The sequence below is a fragment of the Triticum urartu genome, chromosome 3 (assembly GCF_003073215.2).
Source record: "Triticum urartu cultivar G1812 chromosome 3, Tu2.1, whole genome shotgun sequence".
Lineage (NCBI taxonomy): Eukaryota > Viridiplantae > Streptophyta > Magnoliopsida > Poales > Poaceae > Triticum > Triticum urartu.
Window position 1 is genome coordinate 121,162,799 of NC_053024.1, and position 8,530 is coordinate 121,171,328.

Here is an 8,530-nt window from a genome sequence, read left to right on the forward strand (position 1 = left end):
TTCTTCGCGCCGCCTTGAGCGTCCAAGACGGCGGAGGAACTCGCGCTTGGCTGGCCAGCCTTTGGCTGGTGACGCGGGGCGACTTCCCCCTCAGCATCCTCATCAGGCCAGTCGGCAAAAGTGGCCGTAGGCCTAGAGCCGCCTGCTTCTCCTCCTCCCTCGGCATCGGCCTCCATAGCCGCCGCCCCCAAGTCAGGATCGTCGACGTCGCTCTTCGCCCGATCGGCGACAAACTGACGAGCCGGCCCCGTGGTGCCGGCCGAGGGAGGGACGAGAGGGTTCTGATTCAAAACAAAAATGGTCAGACTGGACAAGTCGGACTCGGCAACAAAAGAAACAGAAGAAGAAGGAAGACGACTTACAATAGGCGGGGGTTGGCGCGTGAGTACGGCTCCTTGTCAAACCTCCAATACAGCGAGAGACCGCAGTTCGCGATGTAGTTCACCGTGTTCGCCACCTCCGCGTGAGGCATGTCCTTGGAGCACATCCGACTCGGGTCCTGATGACCGCTCATCTGGTAGATCAGGTGAGGTCGGCCTTGGAGTGGGAGGACTCGGCGCACCACGAAGGCGGCCAGCAAGTCGGCCCGGTCAAGCCCTCCGACTGCGTCAGCACTCGGAGTCGCGCGACGGCGGCAGCGCCAGCAGGTGACAACGTCCTCGCTCGGTGTGACCAGCTAGGGAGCCTTCCAGCCGGCGCGCTGGCTTCGTAAGCCGCCAGGTTGACCCAGTCGCCTTCTGGGGCGACGTTCTTCACATAAAAATAGGACCGCTGCCACATCTTCATCGACTTAATCAGTGCGATGGTGGGAAATGGATTGTCGGCAACTGATCTCCGCATCACGATAAACGCACCGCACTGGGCCGGCACGCCGGCGACGTGTGTGCCAAGCTTGGACTGGAAGAACTCACCCAAAAGTTCGATGGAGGGGAGAACACCGAGGAAGCCTTCGCACAGGGTGGCGAAGGCAGCGAGCAGCACCACCGTGTTCGGAGTAAGGTGGTGCGGCTGGAGCCTGTGGAACTCCAAGAAGGAGCGGAAGAAGCCGCTCGCCGGCAGCCCCAGGCCGCGGATAAGGTGCGAGCGGAATATGACCCGCTCGCCCTCCTCCGGCGCCGGCGATATTTCCCCCTCCGGCGCAAGGCGGACCCGCACTAAGCCCCTGCCGGGCAGCCGCCACGTCTTGCGGAGGATCTCGACGTCGTCGTCATCGACCTCGGAGCCATCCCACACTCCGGAGCGCACAGCAGGAGGCGTGGCGGCGGAGGAAGAGCTCATCGCTGCGGCCGCGGCGTGGTTCGAAGCAGCAGCGGCAAGAGGAAGAAGAAGCCAGAGGGAGCGAAAGGGAGTAGGGAGAATGGGCGCGCGTGCGTCGCCGCCCCCATACCCCTGCCTACTTGTAGGCTCGTGGGCTGAGAAGCCGAGGGGGCGGTCGTGGGATTAACTGCGCCCAGGACCCCACGACCCCCATGATTTACCACACGAAGTTACTGCGTGCAATAACCGCGCGGGAACCCCAACCGTCCGCACGGCCACAACGGATCCGTTCACACGCCGAGGCGCGGTAGTGGCGGGCCCCACCTATAGGCCTGTCCCGTCGCGCGCGTGGGTGGGCAGACTGGCTCAGCCACGTGGTGCCTCACGACGGGTCCACAATAGGCGGCAACCCGGAGGCTTATCAGGCACGCCGCCTGGACTCTGCCACGACGTTCAAACTGTTTTAGGGGCAAGTCGGCCTTAAGAAAGTCTGGCTCCAACTAGTCAGCTTGACAGAAGAAGGCTAGCGAGGCCCAGATCCGACCGCCGGAAAGAAGAAACTGTTGAGGCTCCTCAACATATCGCCCTCGGTGCCTCACCAGCTTCGGGGACTACTGTCGGAGTAATGGGCCACGGGTAGGCTAACCCAGGCCCAGAACCTTTCAAGACATCGGGGCAGGCTGCACCCCTCAAGACCCTAGGACGAAGAGCCGCCTTCTGAGAGTCGGCTGCGAGGCAGCCGACTGCCAACTCGCGGCCGAGTCCCGAGGACGACTTCAGGATGAGCCGACTCCTGACTGGCGACTTCCAGAGAAGCCGGCCATGGGGAGACGGCCCGTGACGCCAACAACCCCCATGCCCTCATAAAGAGGGATGGGACGGGGAGTGGCCTCAGTAAGGTCCACTCCCACCCTTTTCCAAGGACAGGTGTGGCCACAGTACGCCGTACCCACGGAGATCTCCGCCCGGCGCGACACTGTTGCCATGCCGGCCCTGACGTCAGTCCTAGTGGGCGGAGTCCTGTGCCCACGATGGCCTGCCGGTACGACCCAAGGACGACGGATCCCACTAGTCGGTGGGCGTACGGAAGACGGCGAGAGCGCCACCAGTCGGCCCAGTTGGGAGTCGGCCCCCAGGAGTCGGCCGACCCCTCCCACGGGTCCCATGCGCCATTAACCAGACGCGACAGGGAGTGGCCACAATGATCGCCCGCCAGACGGCGGAGCTGTCGCCATGACCCCATGACCGAGCCTGTGTCATTAGAGGCACGGCTATAGTAATCTACAGCCGGCAAGACCCGCCCGCGGCGGACGCGGCCTGTCGGCTCCGTACCGAGACAGTCGGTGGGGCCCACCAGTCGGCGGGCCCCAGGAGTCGGCGGATAAGACGGCGGCCAGAGAGACTGACGGCTGGGCCCGCGTCCAGCCGGATTACTATTGTACCCCTGGGGGTAGGCCTATATAAACCCCTCAGGGCACCCATGCAAAGGGTTGGAATCCATTAGCACTAGACCAGATCATATAGGAAGGAGAGAGCTAGCCTTGCCTTCTCCTACCTCCAAGAAACAGCTCAAGGAGCAACCGTGTACACACTTTGCCATAGTGATCATGCGGAGACCCCGTAGAGCAGCAGTAGGGGTATTATCTCCACGGAAAGCCCCGAAGCTGGGTAAGATTCGCCGGCGTGCATGCCTTCACCTTATGCCGTTTCCAGGCACCAGCGACGTTCTACTCGCCCCCACCATGATAAGCCATTCTTTGGCATATGTTGCACCCAACCCCCGACATTGACCGTCCCAAACTTCATTGACACTTTTGTTAAGCTCATTGCAGACAGAGTAAATAGGCCAAAATTGGACTACTAGGGGGATGTGCCAAACCAAGTATCTTCCCAGAACCTGGTTCTGCTCCCATCCCCTATGTTCCATCTGTAGCCAAATTTTACAGCATGCATAATAGATTTTAATCCTTTCCAGAATCTAGAGGTCATAGGGTTGGAGGAAGGGAAAAAATATTAGATTTATTTCGTAGGTATTTATGGGCAATAAGAAGCTTCCAGGGTTTCAGGTCTTCCTCATAGAATCTTTTAATCCAAGACCCTAGAAGACAGATGTTAATTTCTTGGAGGTTAGGTATGCCTAGGCCTCCAAAATCATTTTTCATAGAGACTACAGCCCAATTAGCAAGGTGTAGCTTCCTATTTCCCTCAAAATCATTCCACAAGCAATGAGACATCTGAGAATTGATGAGGTTCACTGCCCATTTAGGGAACTTGAAGAAGGAGTGGAGATACACTGGAATGCTAGCCAAACAAGCTTGTATGAGGATCAATCTACCTCTGTAAGAGAGAAGTTTGCCCCTCCACCCAGCAATCCTTTTAATGATTTTATCCAGAAGGAGTTGGATATCCTCTCTCCTCAGTTTATCATAGTGGAGAGGGATACCTAGGTACTTAATGGGGAAGTTACCTTTATTACAGACTAGAATAGAGAGGAAGTCAGCTAACTCCTGATCATCCATGTTGATAGGGCTGAGTTCACTTTTAGAGTAGTTGATTCTAATGCTTGAGACTTGATCAAACCAGGTTAGAACAGTTTTTAGATTGCTAGCATGTGTGGAGTCATTGTCTAAGAAAAGGATGGTATCATCTGCATATTGAAGGCAGATGATGCCACCAGGGCAGACCTCAGGATAGAGCCCTGCAATCAGACTATGATCAGCAGCTTTGCTCAGCATTTTACTAAGAACGTCCACTACTAAATTAAACAAAAGCGGGGAGATGGGGTCACCTTGCCTAAGGCCTTTACCAGCAAGGAAAAATCCCAACAGACCCCTCATGAGTAAGTTGCTGGATCCAACTCTTCTCTATGAAAGGCTTGGAAAAGATCTAAGAGATCATTTTTCACCAAGTCCCAAAAATGCTGGTAAAACAAGAAGGGAATCTCATCAGGACCAGGAGCCCCATCAGGATAAGAGCTAAAAATGGCTTCCTTCACCTCTGTCTCTGAAAAAGGGGCTTCTAGCAGCTCATTTTCAGCAGGAGAGACTTTTTCAGAAGCAGAGAAAAAAAAATTTTGTAGAGAGAACCCAGAAGGGTTTTCTTTCTTAAACAGGTCTTTGTAGAAGTCACTAGCCACTTTCAGCATCTCATCTACCTCAGTAACAGGGCCATTAGGGCCATCAAGGGAGTGAATGAGGGTTTTCCTCCTCCTCTGGTTAGCTACTGCATGGAAGTAAGCAGTATTTCTACCACCCTCCTTAATGTTCCTATCTCTAGACCTTTGTTTGGCTTTGATTTCTTCTTGAAGCCAAATTTTCTTGAGCTCTCCATGGACAAAGTTTAATCTATTAGTCTCAGCCTCAGAGAGGTCAGTGGTTTCTTCCTTAATATCTAGAGAATCAAACTCAAGAAGGAGAAGCCTTTTGTATCTTCTAAGATTAGCTTCCTCGTTGGAGTTCCACCCTTTGGTAGTTCTTCTAAATCTCCTAATTTTTATCTGCCAATTTTCTAGGGGGCAGCTGCTCCCAGTAGGCTCATTCCAGATTTTCCTGACTAGCTCAGTAAAATCTTCTCTAAGAAACCACCACTTTTTTAAATATAAAACTATTGCTCTTTGGAGTTTGGTTAAGACCAGAGTCCCAAAGCAAAGGAGTGTGGTCACTACCACATCTGGGCGGAGCTCTACAACTAAAAAGGAGAAAAAACTATCTAATTCTGTGTCACAGAAAATTCTGTCAATGGTGGACATAATCCTGGAGCAGCACTTCCAACATATCTAGCAGAACTATGGGTTTTTCCTTCTAACAGGGCAATTCCCAACTTTATGGGTAACCATTTTGTAGATAAAACAACACTTGGGCTTGACACATTTATCCAAATGATGCCCTGGTTCCCCATAGTTGTAGCAGATCACCTCAGAGTATGCCATAAGGCCCGAAGCAGGGGCAGGAGCAGTTTTCTCGATGTCCTATCTCTTCTTTTGCTGATTCTTGCCTTGCGATTTCCCACTGATCTGAGAGTCAGAACCACCAGCAGATTGATCTTGGGCAATTACAGGAGCCTGCCCAGATTGTGCCCCCATTTGGGGTGGAGGTGGGCCGTACCACTGCCCAACCGGCGCTCCCCCCATTGTGATAGGGGAAATTCATCGGAGTTCCTGGTTCCTTCTCATCCTCCAGCCAGATGTTGTCTCTCTGGAAGCAAAAATAACCACCAGATAGCTCAATTGAAGCAGATTGCAAGCCTAATTTTAATCTTCTACAGGTTTGGGGGAGAGGTAAGGTAGGGGATCCACCTGCTCCAGCTCCGGTGGCGTGCTGGTGGGCAGGAGTCCAGTCAAGCATTCCCATCTCGTAGCACGGCTTGGATCTCCTGAATTCACTTCTCCTTTCGCCCATCGAACGAACGCAATCGGCGGCTCACTGGGGTGGGGCATCATGTGCTTCTCCGAGAAATCTCCTTTGAAGTAGATCCGCAGGGCTAGATTCAGCAGCTCCCAATCCACATGATCATTGCACATCCGAGCATACCTGCGCGAGTGAGAGAACGGGTTCGGTCCCTCCTTGGCTTCCTCCCTCGCAGCTTCCTCCTCTGCTTCCCTCCATTCGCGCGTGCACTGGGTCCAGGAGAGAGCGTCGTCGCGGATCCGCATCGCCCGCTCCCTCCATCTCCTCCCTCGAGTCTCCCGCAGCACCGCTGGTGCGACGGAGTCGAGCGGCTGGAGCATCCGCGGGAAGGCTTTGTAGACATGTGGGAGATGCATCTTGTACATCTGCCTGTCTTCCAGTCATTCCCGCGTGGATATGGTCGGCGACTCCATGGGGCGCGCAAGCGGACTTGCTGAGGGGGGCAGGCGCGCCCGGAGTCAGGAGGCGGGGGGCGGCGGCGAGATCTATGGCGGCGGCGAGGGTGGAGGTGGTGGCAGGGGCGAAGGGGATCGCGAGAGCGGTCATCTATTTGCCAATTATGTGAACTAAATAGTCAACATATAAAATAATTTAAATATATACAATATAGTTAGAAGGGAAACATAAGTTGGACCCGGCATTCCTATTCTTATATAAAAATAGAACAGACCTCTGTGTTTTCTTCAAAAAAATACACAAATTGGGCTGCCAAAAATAAAACCTCGGATGGGAGGTCCATAGGCCGGTCGATACATGACGGCCCTAAGAAAATACAAACAGGCCTATGGACCTCCCATCCGAGGACGTGGGCTGCGCATGTTAAAAATGAAAGCCTAGACGGGGCAGCCCAAAACCACGTCCAACACTTGCCAAAACTTCGTCCCTCATTTTCTCTATGTTTCGCACACTCGACATTGTGTGGGCATTTTGACTGTGCATCATATGAAGATGTGCTATGCATGAATGTTGATCAGCATGATGTTAACTAGCTGGTAGTTCCATTTTCGACCATGAATAAAACTTCCAACATGATGTTAACCCTGTTTGAAAAGGTCGTGTTAATATAAATGCTCTGCCTCTGAAAGTTGCAGTTTCTTATCTGAAACTGAACTTGAAGTTTCTTATCTGAAACTGAAACTTGCAGTTTCTTCTCTGAGAATCACATTGTCTGCACTTTTATACTCCTATGAAACTACATTTTTTAAGAGCTAAAAATAGATATCTAGAATTCATAAAATACTTCATATGCTCAATACTGAAAATCTAAAATTCAAAAGACATTCATATCTGAAAGTACTCTCAAAATACACAACACAAAACACAATTCACAACCTGCAAATACTGACAACCCTAAGCTCCTCCTGACAATTCACAACCTACCCGGCTATTGGGCTGGGGGCAGCCCCCTCCTATTCCTCGGCGGCAGACAGCCGCCCCGTGAGACGATGTGAACGGCGAGGGAGACGATGGCGGGGAAGCGTCGTCGGGCCAACTGCTTTTCTCCTCTTGAAGTTGGGTTCGGTCGACGAAGACTCCACCGGCTCGCTCTGGCAGGACACCCTCACAAACGGCACCCTGTAGATGCTCGATCCTTCAATCTCTGGTGGATGCTCCATCTGGGATCGATACTCCCACCACCGCTCCCTCATGATCGGATTCGGTGAATCTGTTTGCTCCATGGCCCAGAGGAGCAGCTCTATGTACTCCGGCGTGACTCCCTCCGGGAGTATCACCGCCTTTTCGCTCTGTTGCAGATATTTGGCCATGGATGTCACCGTCGCCGCTAGTTGGTCCTTGTTGTCAAACCAAGACTGTATCTCCAACATCCTAGCTAGCTTCCCAGGGTCGCCGTCTGCGATCCTCACGTATTGGTTGTACTCCTCCGTCGATCTACTTCTCCAAAGCACCTTCACTCGCCGGCGGTGGTTTTTGAATGGAAGAGGAGAGGAGCAGCGCTGGTTTTGGATTAGAACGGGAGAGGAGTGACGCTAGTTTTGGACTGGAATAGGAGAGGAGGGGCAGTGGTTTTGAAATGGAAGAGGAGAGGAGCGGTGCTGCATTTAGTTGGAACAGGAGAGGAGCGGCGATGGTTTAAGAGGAGAAGAGCGGCACTAGTCTTGGAAGTATTTTTTGTTGTTTCGCGTATTTTGGGTCAAAGTTTGACCATGTACTGTATTTGACAAGCAAAATGTGAATGCATGTCACCAAATTGATTTTGATTTTGATCCAGTCAGAGAGCACTGGCCCTCTTGTCCAATCCTAAATCGCTGCCGCACGCTCCTCTCCCTCTTCTCCATTGCAAAAGCACCTCCTCTCCTCTCCATCATCTCCATTCCAAAACCACCGTCTCGCCTCTCCCTCTTCTCTATTGCAAGACCACCGTCTCTCCTCTGTTTTCTAGACGCTTTGCTCCATGGCGCGGGCGCAATCCATGGATACAAAATTAGTATAGTGTATACTATTTAAAAGTCGAGGGCGGGGCTTTTCCTGCGCGATAGGCGGCGGGGCAGTTCCGCCTAGTCGGTTCGACAGAGACGCGAGAAGACGAGGGAGTAGGCTGCTGCAAACGTAGGGCTGTGTGATTTGACAGCGAGTTACTGCTGGACAGGTGGGTCCCTGTGATATGACTTGCCATTATCATTTTAACTGCGGCGCTACGACCGGTGTGAGTCTCCCAGATTCCTAACCACCTCCATACAGGTGCCTCTCCCAATGCTCCACCATGTAGTAGAGGCTGGCTCTTGCATGAGAGCCCACTTCTCCACTTTTTCCTTGCCTCTCTTTCCTCCACATATGCAAAAATGCCATGTAAAGCACACTATTGTACTTACTTTTACTTGCTCCTATAGGTTCTTAAGCTTGCCACA